Raw genomic sequence first — 11,194 nt, 5'->3', positions numbered from 1 at the left:
CATTCTAGTGAAAGATGCACAATACATCAGTAAAATATGTATCAGAGGTGATAACTGCTATGAAGATAATAAAACAGGGAAGGAGGCTGAGGAGTACATGAGGGCAGTTTGCTCAAAAGGGTATTCAGGTGAAGCCTCACTGAGAAGGTGACATTTTAGCAAAGGTCTGAATAGGAGAGAGAGGAAGTCATGTGGATACTGGGGGAAGAGCATTCCAAGCAGAAGGAACATCCAGTGCAAAGGCCCTGTGGTGAAATGTGCCTAGTGTGTTCCAGGAATTGCTAGAGACCTTTGTGGCTGGAGTAGAGGAAGGGAGGAGTAAATGGTAAGTGATGACATCAGAAAAGGGGGAGAGGGCAGTCTGTGAGGGTCCTCCTGGGCCATGGGGAGGGGAGGACTTTGACTTTTACTCTGAGGTGAGGCCACAGGAGGGTTCCGAGCAGGTAAGGGCCCTGATCTGGCTCAGGTGTTCACAGGAGCCCTGTGGCTGCATGCTGTGGGTGTGGGAAACAGACTGTGGGAGGTGGGGTGGGAGCAGGAAGACAGGAGGCTAATTCAATGGGAATGAGCTGGAGAAGGTGGACGGGGTCAGGATGGGGGCCGTGGAGGGATTGAAGTGAGCAGGTTATGGATCTGTTTTGAAAGTAGAGCCCAGAGGATGGGCTGAGGGGTCAAAACTCCTCATGATTCAAACCCACCCCAACTGCAGGGCTCATAGTGGTGGCCAACCTCCCCAGCTCCTTTTGGTCCTCTATCCACTATGAGATGCTTCTTTTTTAAGGAGCATCTCTTCTCCCTCTCTCTTTGACACAGGCCTGTTCCATGGCATCCCAGGACCCGCCATCCACATCAGTGTCGCGAGTGTGCATAACTGCTCTCAAACACCTACAGCAAGCCCATCCAGGTGGAGGTGGGGATTCCCCTGGCTTGTAGCCTTTCGAAAAAACACTTTTTAAAAAAACAATAATTTTTTAAAAAAATTATAGTTGATGTACAGTATTATGTGTCCCTCCCATGATCACACCTAGACCTTGTCTCAATTACCACAGCCTCTTTAGAACCTCGGTTTCATGCATCTTGCGCTTTCCCGGTCACCTGTCTTTCTAGTTCACTCCCTTCAGAAGCTCAACTCCGATAATCCATTAGCCCTACCATGTTTCCATGACCCCTCCACCCCCTCATACCTTCACACAGATTAAATTCCTTGACAAACCACTATAATCGCCCCCTTACGCACATTCTCTACACACTTCCCCCTCTCCACCCTACTCATCTGGCAAAACCACAATCCTTGTTAAATCTAAGACTCCATCTATCGCATGCCTGCATCTGTGCAGATGAATGTGGATGGAAAAAAATACACAATCATGCTAACTGCTCTCGCCTTAAATTCATACCCACCGACTTGGAATGCTGCCTAACGAATCTTGCCTCTGCCCCTGGTCCCTTGACTCTCCCAGATGATGTATCAGATCTTCTCCTCAAACCTCTCTAACAGCGTCTTCCTCGTCACTCTCAGCAGTGACTTTCTCCCTGCTTCCTGGGAGAACTACAGCCACCCTCCCCCCATATCCACTCTCCTCCTGCCTACTTGTGAGTGGGGTAGCTAGCCATGTTCCCATCTGCTGGGCTTCTTTTTTTTCCTATGCCTATTCTCATTTTTTTCTTCCCTAGTCAAGAAATTGGTCCCCTGTGGGCTCAGGGTTTCAGGAGAGAAATGTGACAGGCCCCAAAGCAGAAATAGGCCAGCTTTCTTTTCTTTTCTTTTTTTAAAGCCTCTTCAGGGCTCCAAGCAGAAATATCTTCATGGTCTATTGGGCCTCAGATTGAAAACTCAGATGCCTTTAGGGGTCAATGGGTGAAGCCATTGTGGTAGAGGAAAAGTTCTCAGTTGCATCACACAGTTGTGACTTATTATTCCCCAAGCTTTATTGAGATATGCCTGACATTCAAGAAACCATACATATTTAAAGAATACGGTTGATGAGTTTTGACTTATGTATAAACCTGTGAAACCGCCACCACAATCAAGTAATGACCAAAAGAAACAAGGACACCTACTGTATAGCACAAGGAACTATACTCAATATTTCATAATAACCTATATGAGAAAAGAATCTGAAAAAAAATATAGATAGATAGATATAGATATATATGAATCGCTTTGCTGTACACCTGAAACTAACACAACATTGTAAATCAACTATACTTCAATAAAAAATTAATTAATTTAAAAAAATTTAAAAAGAGAATCTGAAAAAGAATATATAACAGAATCACTGTGCTGTACACCTGAAACTAACATGATGTTGTAAATCAACTATACTTCAATTTAAAAAATAAAAAGAGGGGACTTCCCTGGCAGTCCAGTGGTTAAGACTTCGTGCTTCCATTGCAAGGGTGCGCAGGTTTGATCCCTGGTCAGGGAACTAAGATCCTGCAAGCCACACAGTGCGGCCCCCCAAAAAATTCTTTTTAATTAAAATAAATAAATACATTTAAAAAAGAAGAATGAATGGCTTAACCATGAAAAAAATAAAAATTTAAAAATAAATAAATAAAATATAAATTCTCAGGAACATCAAAAAAAAAAAGAAGATAATGACTAAAAAGGTAATGAATATATCCATCATCTCCAAATTTCCCCCTGCCTCTCGATAAACGCTTCATCCCTCACCCCTCCACACACACATCCCCAGACAACCACTAATCTACTTTCTATCACTGTTGGTTAGTTTGCATTTTCTAGAATGGAATTATATAGTATGTACTCTCATGTCTGGCTTTTTTCATTCAATATAATTATTTTGAGATTCATACATGTTTAACAATAATTCATCCTTTTTATTTCTTTTTTTTTCCTTTCTTTTTTTTTTTTTTTTTTTTGCAGTACGCGGGCCTCTCACTGTTGTGGCCTCTCCCGTTGCGGAGCACAGGCTCCGGACGCGCAGGCTCAGCGGCCATGGCTCACGGGCCCAGCCACTCTGCGGCATGTGGGATCTTCCCAGACCGGGGCACGAACCCGTGTCCCCTGCATCGGCAGGCAGACTCTCAACCACTGCGCCACCAGGGAAGCCCATTCATTTTATTTCTGAGTGCTGTTCCATTGTGTGGAATAGTTTATTTATCAAGTCACCACAATTTGTTTATCAAGTCACCCACTGATGGACGTTTGTGTTGTTTGCATTTTTTGGCAATTATACAAATAAAGGTGCTATGAACATCAGTGTACACGTGTTTGTGTGGATATGTTTTCATTTTTTTAGTGTATATACCTAGGAGTGGAATGTCTGGATCATGTGGTAGGTATATATTTAACTTTTAAAGAAAAGTTATTTTCCAAAGTAGTTGTACCACGGTGTCCAACTACTATTACTATTAACAACAACAACAATAAAAACCGGCTGAAAATTTAGTATTTATTTTAATTCATTTATTCCTTCATTTGACAAATATTTACTGGGTACTGCTTTGTGCCGGACCCTGTTCTAGGCACTGGGGATTCAGCAGTGAACAAGGCACACAAAATTCCCACCCTCGGGGAGATGATGTTTGACTTATCCTCTCTCAGCCCAGATGATTTGGTTTTCTAGGTTGGGGCCACACACGTGCTGAGGAGCCAGATGGCCTGGTCCAAATCCTGGCTCTGCCATTTCCTAGCTATGTGGCCTTGGCAAGACCCCTTATCTCTGAGTCTTATTCTGTTAAAAGGGGGTGCTGATAATACAATCTTTACCTCCTAAGGTTGTGGCATTGTTGGTTTGCAAACTGGCCCCTGTACACAGAAGGCAAGGAGAGACCCAAGAAAGAGGCATGTCCAGATTGGTAGATGGCAGGTTTAAGAAGCAAGGGAAAGTTCATACGAACTTTTTTCATATCTTGGGCAGCCACAAGATAAGTAGATCTCCTTACCCACCTGCCAGAATCTTCAGAGTTTATATACAGAGGCCTTAACTGGGCTCAGTCACACATACCGTCGAGATGGTCTCAACAAAACCCTTCTCTCCCAAGGCTGTGTCTTTGGAACAGCTCCCACTGTGGGAAGAGTGGGCAGCGTACATTCCAAGGACAGGGGAGCGGGTGAGGAGACTCTGACTGCCCGGGCCCAGCTCTCAGGTCAACTGGCAGTCACGTGTGTCCTCTTGATGACCTCCGCCAACAGGCATACAAGCCACTAAGCATTAGCTATTATCTGTGCTGGGGGGTGGGGGGAGCCAGAGAATAAACAGGCAAAACATACATTGTCCCTTAATGAGCGTGAAATAGTGGCTTATAGTGGCTTTGATTTGCATTTCCCTAATTATTAGTGACGTTTATTATCTTTTCATGTGCCTATCAGCCACTTGCATATCTTTTTTGGAGAAATATCTATTTAAGTCCTTTGCTCATTTAAAAATTGGATTGTAGGGAATTCCCTGGCAGTCCAGTGGTTAGGATCTCTGTGCTTCCACTGCCCAGGGGAGAGCTGGGGGCACCGGGCCCGGGTTCGATCCCTGGTTGGGAAACTAAGATCCCGCAAGCCATGCAGCGTGGCCAATAAATAAATAAACAAACAAACAAATAAAATTGGATTTTTGTGGGGTTTTTGCTGAGTTTTAGGAATTCTATACGTATTCTGGATATTGACCCTTTATGATTTGCAGATATTTTCTCCCATTCCGTGGGTTGATGTAACACTCTGTTGATTGTTTCCTTTCATGCACACTTTTAAATTTTGATGTAGTCCAATTAACTTTTTTTTGTTGTTGCCCCTTCTTTTGGCATCACACCCAAGAAATTATTGCCAAATCCAATATCATGAAGCTTTTCCCCTATGTTTTCTTCTAAGAGTTTTATAGTTTTGACATTTAGGCCTTTGATCCATTTTAGGTTAATCTTTATATAGGGTGTTAGATAAGGGTCCAACATCATTCTTTTTTGCACGTGGATATCCATCCAGTTTCCCCAATACCATTCGTTGAAAAGACTGTCCTTTCCCCATTGAATGATACGGACACCCTTGTCGAAAATCATTTGACCATACGTGCCAGGGTTTATTTCTAGAATTTGCATTTTTAACAAGTTGCTGTTGAAAACCATTGATATATATTATCAGATTGTTGCAGGAAGGGGGACCCCTTCCAGGGCCCAAGAGAGGGCTCTTGTCTAATACTCAGAAATGAATTGTCCGAGGAGAAACACACGCTGCAGAGCAAAAGACTTTATTGGAGAGGGGCATCCGGGTGGAGAGCAGCAGGGTTAGGGAACCCAGGAGAACTGCTCTGCCACGTGGCTCACAGTCTCTGGTTTTATAATAGGGTTAGTTTCCAGGTTGTCCCTGGCCAATCATTTTGACTCAGGGTCCTTCCTGGTGGCGCGCACATCACTCAGCCTAGATGGATTCCAGTGTGAGCGTTTCTGGGAGGTTGGCAGGATATATCATCTCTTCCCTCCACCTTTTGGCCCCTCCCAAACTTTTCTGGGCTGGTTTTACGAGAGATACTATGGGCGGGCACGTCCTCCCTCCTTTCAGCCCCTCCCGAATTCTCCCAGTTGGTTTTCAGTGGCAGCACCTCGTTCTTTACTAGGACCTTCTGTTGTGAGACAACTCAGGCAAGCGGTTATCATCCTGCCTGGCCAAGCTGGGCGGTTTTGGTCAACAGCTCCCTAACAAGATTAACAATAAAACAGGAAGGGAGGCTGTACTTTTTGAGAAGTCATAGAAAAGGTGATAGTTGAGCAAAGCCCTGCAAAACACAAGGGAGTCAGACAAGCGTGCGTCTGGGGAAGACGTTCCAGGTGAGGCAGGAGGGACGGGGGCAGGGCACAACTGTTAAAAGAATGACGCAGCCATTTGAGAATACAACAAAAACTAGTTAGAATCAACTAGGCCAGAGATGGCAGAAGATGTGACTTCCCATAAACCTTGAGCCCCATTATATGCTCATTGTAATACATAAGCATATGCTAAAAGACACACCCACAGGTGCCATGACAGTTCTGAGGCTGACCAAAAAAGGTCAAAAAATGGGCAGTGGCCCAATTCGTGGAAACCCCTGCCCCTTCCCCAAAATAGTTAGACTATTCCTTCTACTCATTAGCATATGAAATTACCCAGCCTTTAAAAACCAACTACCCCCCACGCCACCTGAGATGGTCCACATTCTGCCTATGGAATGTGTATCTCTCTAAATAAAAAATAAAATAGTGTTTCTTGCAAACCTAATTTCTGGTCTGAGAGATAGACCTCTGAGATCTATTTTTAAAATTCCCTTCTGGCTGCCACGTGGGTGGGTATCGCAGAGGATCCCCAGGACTTGGAACCAGGAGGCAGAGGGAGGCTGGGGCTGGACCAGGATGGGGCTGTGGAAAGGGAGGATGGGGTGGGAGGGAGTGGGGAGAGGAAGGGTGCAGGACGAGGCTCAGGCTTTGGCTGGCCTAGGGACCAGGGGATCGGGGGGCCCCCTGAGATGGGCACTAGAAGGAATGGGTTTCAGGGAGATGCTGTGGCCAGTTTGGGACACCGTGGGAATGGGAGGCCAAGAGGAAGCATCCAGCACGAAGCCCAGAGCTCCAAAGTGTAGCCAAAGCCCTAAACCAGTGATACCCCAAACATCAGCCATTTGGTTTCACTTTCCCATACTTTGCCTCGTATCCACGCATCACCTGTACGCTTAGCTACTTAATCATTTTCTTTAAATCGATTCACTGTTTTTTTAAAAAAATTCAACACATTTATTTATACAGGAAACATCATTTTACTCCAGGAAGTGGAAAACAGCCATGAATAGAATATAATAGTACAAATAAATCCAATGATTCAGCAAGGATCAAAAAGAGGTGGGGCTTCCCTGGTGGCGCAGTGGTTGAGAATCTGCCTGCTAATGCATGGGACACGGGTTCGAGCCCTGGTCTGGGAGGATCTCACATGCTGCGGAGCAACTAGGTCCATGAGCCACAACTACTGAGCCTGCGCGTCTCGAGCCTGTGCTCCGCAACAAGAGAGGCCGCGATAGTGAGAGGCCTGCACACTGCGATGAAGAGTGGCCCCCGCTTGCCGCAACTAGAGAAAGCCCTCGCACAGAAACGAAGACCCAACACAGCAAAAATAAATAAATTAATTAATAAACTCCTACTCCCAATATCTAAAAAAAAAAAAAAAAAGGTGCTGAAAGCATTGGGTAAAAAAGTTGTTGGGGGACAGGTTATTCACAGGGTCTCAATGTACCACCTACGGATAACATCATAATTCAAATGGGAAGAAATCTGACAGTCACTTCCTATTATGGGCTGAACTGTGTGTCCCCACCAAACTCATATGTTGAAGTCCTAACCCCCAGTACCTCCAAATGTGACTATATTTGGAGAAAAAGCCTTTAAGAGGTGAAAATGAAATCATATGGGCAGGCCCTGATGCAACGTGAGTGGTGTTCTTATACGAAGAAGAGATTAGGACACAGACACACACAAAAGAAAGACCATATGAAGCAAAGGGAGAAAATGGGCATCTTCAAGCCAAGGAGAGAGGCCTCAGAATGAAATCAGCCCTACTGACCCCTTAATAGACTTCCAGCCTCCAGATTCATGAGAAAACAAATCTCTGTTCTTTAACCACCCAGTCTGTGGTATTCTGCTACAGCAGTCCAATCAAACTAATATACTCTTTAACTCAATGGGCAAACTTAGCATCACAGATCACGGGGTGCCTGATGGGAGGTACTGAGAAGGACCAAGCCTCACCTCCACAGTATTCTTCATTTAACTGCAGGACTGGAATCTAATCGTGAAGAAACATCAGACAAATCCAGCAAGTGGGGCTGTCCACAAGACATACTCACGCAGGATATAAAGAGCTTCCACAACTCAACAACAACAGCAAAACAAATAACCCGATTTAATTATGGGCAAAAGACTTGAATAAACGTTTCTCCAAAGAAGATGTACAAATGGCCAGCAAGCATATGAAAAGATGCCTAACGTCACTAATCATTAGGAAAATGCAAGCCCAAACTACAGTGGTAATCACCTTACACCCGTTAGGATGGCTACTATCCAAAAAAGAGAAAAGTAAGTGTTGGCATGGAGGTAGAGAAATCAGAACGCTTGTGCATTCTTGGTCGGAATGTAAAGTAGCGCAGCTGTTCAGGAAAACAGCCTAGAGATAAACTGTTAAAAAATTAATTTTAATTAAATTAAAAACTGTTGTAAAACATTAAACATAGAATTACCATATGATCTGGCTATGCTACTTTTGGGTATATATCCAAAAGAAATGTAAGCAAGATTTCAAAAAAGATATTTGCACCCTCTTGTTCATTGCAGTATTACAATAGTCAAGAGGTGGAAGCAACCCAGTTGTCCACAGAAGGATGACTAGATAAACAAAATGTGATATATACAAACAATGGAATGTTATTCAGTCTTTTAAAAGATGGGGGACTTCTCTGGTGGTCCAGCGATTAAGACTCCACGCTTCAACTACCAGGGACATGGGTTTGATCCCTGGTCGGGGAACTAAGATCCCGCATGCCGTGTGGTACAGCCAGAAAGAAAGAAAAAAAAGAAAAGTTTAGGGCTTCCCTGGTGGCGCAGTGGTTGAGAGTCTGCCTGCCGATGCAGGGGACATGGGTTCGTGCCCCGGTCCGGGAGGATCCCACATGCCGTGGAGCTGCTGGGCCCGTGAGCCATGGCCGCTGGGCCCGCGCATCTGGAGCCTGTGCTCCGCGGCAGGAGAGACCACAGCAGTGAGAGGCCCGCGTACTGCAAAAAAAAAAAAAAAAAAGTTTAAAAGATGGAAATCCTGTCCTATGCTACAACATGGATGAGGCTTGAGGACTTTATGCTTAGTGAAATAAACCAGTTCACCAAGAGACAAATGCTGTATGATTTCACTTACATGAGATATCTAGAGGTGTCAAAATCATGGGAACAGAAATTAGAACGGTGGTTGCCTGATGCTGGGGGGAAGGGGAAATAGGAGCTGTGTTCAATGGGTAGTTTTAGATTTAAAAGATGAAAACGTTCCAGAGATCTGTTACACAACAATGTGAATATAGTTAATACTACTGAACTGCACACTTATAAATGTGTAAGATGGGGGATGTCCCTGGTGGTCCAGTAGTTGACTCTGAGCTTCCAGTGCAGTGGGTTCGGGTCGCATCCCTGGTTGGGGAACTAAGATGCCACATGCGGCATGGCCAAAAAACAAAAACAAACAAACAGAAAAAGAAAAAAGTGTAGGGACTTCCCTGGTGGCGCAGTGGTTAAGAATCTGCCTGCCAATGCAGGGAACATGGGTTCGAGCCCTGGTCTGGGAAGATCCCACAGGCTGTGGAGCAACTAAGCCCACGACCCACAGCTACTGAAGCCCACGCGCCTAGAGCCCGTGCTCCGCAACAAGAGAAGCCACTGCAGTGAGAAGCCCGTGCACCACAACGAAGACTAGTCCTTGCTCGCCCCAACTAGAGAAAGCCCGCCTGCAGCAACGAGGAACCAATACAGCCAAAAATAAATAAATAAAAATTTAAAAAAGATAAGAGCGTAAATTATATATTTTTGCTACAATTTAAAATAAATAAATACATATGTACATACATAAACACATAATAAATCAATGAAATTCTTGATGCCCTGCTTGCCCTGGAGGTCAGCTCCTTCTTACAGGACATGACCCCTCCCATCTCCTGGGGTCTGACCACCCCCCTCAGTGCTGTATGAACATAAGATCAGATACTGTGTCCTGCAGTCTCTCCAATCCCTTCTTCCTGCTTCACTGCCCAATGCAGCCATCCTCAAGATTCTTGGCTTTCAAAAACAATTGTGAAAAAACTCTATTCCCTGGGACATTTTTCAGTTGACATCTAAAATTACAGCATTTTGATCATTATAAAATGTAAAATTTTAATGGTAATGCATCTCTTCATTAGATGGATTAAGAGGGATTTTCCTATTTTTCTAGTAGACAAATGTCCTTGTTGCTGGAATGAGGTTGAGTATTAATTCTACTCTTATTTTTCCTTTTCATTAATAGTGCTGAGACTCTGTAAGTTTCCTGGGGCTGGTGTAACGAATGACTACAAACTCGGTGGCTTAAAACAACAGAAATTTATTCTCCTCCAGTTCCGGAGGCCAGAAATTAAACATCAGTATCACTGGGCTGAAATCAAGGTGTCAGCTGGGCCACACTTGTTCTGCAGGCTCCGTTCCTTGCCTCTTCCAGCTTCTGGAAAGTGTTCCTTGGCTTGTGGCCACATCACTCCAATCTGCAAGGCCAACATTTTCAGATCTCTCTCTGCTCTGCCTTTATAGTGCCTTCTCCTGTTTGTGTCAAGTCTTCCTTTGCCTTCCTTTTATAAGGACACATGTGGTTGCGTTTAGAGCCCCCCTCGATATTCCAGGATAATCCCTCCATTTTAATCCTTAATTTGGGACTTCCCTGGAGGTCCAGTGGATAGGACCCAGCGCTTTCACTGTCATGGGCCCAGGTTCAATCCCTGGTCTGGGAGCTAAGATCCCGCAAGCCTCAGGGCGTGGGGAAAAAAAATCCTTAATTTGATAACATCTGCAAAGACCCCTTTCCAAATAAGGTAACATTCACGGATTCCAGAGATTAGGACATGGATATCTTTGCGGGGAGCCATTTTCAGCCTACCACAGAAAATGTGTTCATTGAACAAGTATTTATTGAACACCTACTGTGTGCCAGGCATTTGTCTAGGCACTGAGGATACAGCTATGAACAGAACAGAGATCCACAGCCTCCTGGAGCTGACGTCCTAAGGCTGTACTCACTGTCTAAAAATGGTAGCTACAGGCCCTGAGTGGCTATTGAGCACTTGAGATGTGCTGCAGTGTAAAACACACTGGAATTTGAAGATTTAGGATACACACAAAAAGAATGTTAAATATCTCAATAATTCAAAAATATTGATTACATGTTGAAGTGATATAATGGGTTAAATCGGATATGTTATTAAAGTTAAATTCACTCATTTCTTTTTATTTTTTTTATTTTTATTTTTCTCTTTTTTTTTTCTTTTTCTTTTTTAATGTAGCTATGAGAGTATTTAGAATTACATGTGTAGCTTGTATTCTATTTCTATTGGACAGCACTGTCCTAAGGGGAGGGAGAAGATTATGGACAATTAACACAGTAAATAAGTATATTATATGGAATGATTGGAAGTGAAAGCTTCTATGGAAAAAAAAAGATCAG

This window comes from Globicephala melas, chromosome 19 (genome assembly GCF_963455315.2).
Source record: "Globicephala melas chromosome 19, mGloMel1.2, whole genome shotgun sequence".
Classification (NCBI taxonomy): Eukaryota; Metazoa; Chordata; class Mammalia; order Artiodactyla; family Delphinidae; genus Globicephala; species Globicephala melas.
Note: the sequence above shows the minus strand (reverse complement) of the source record.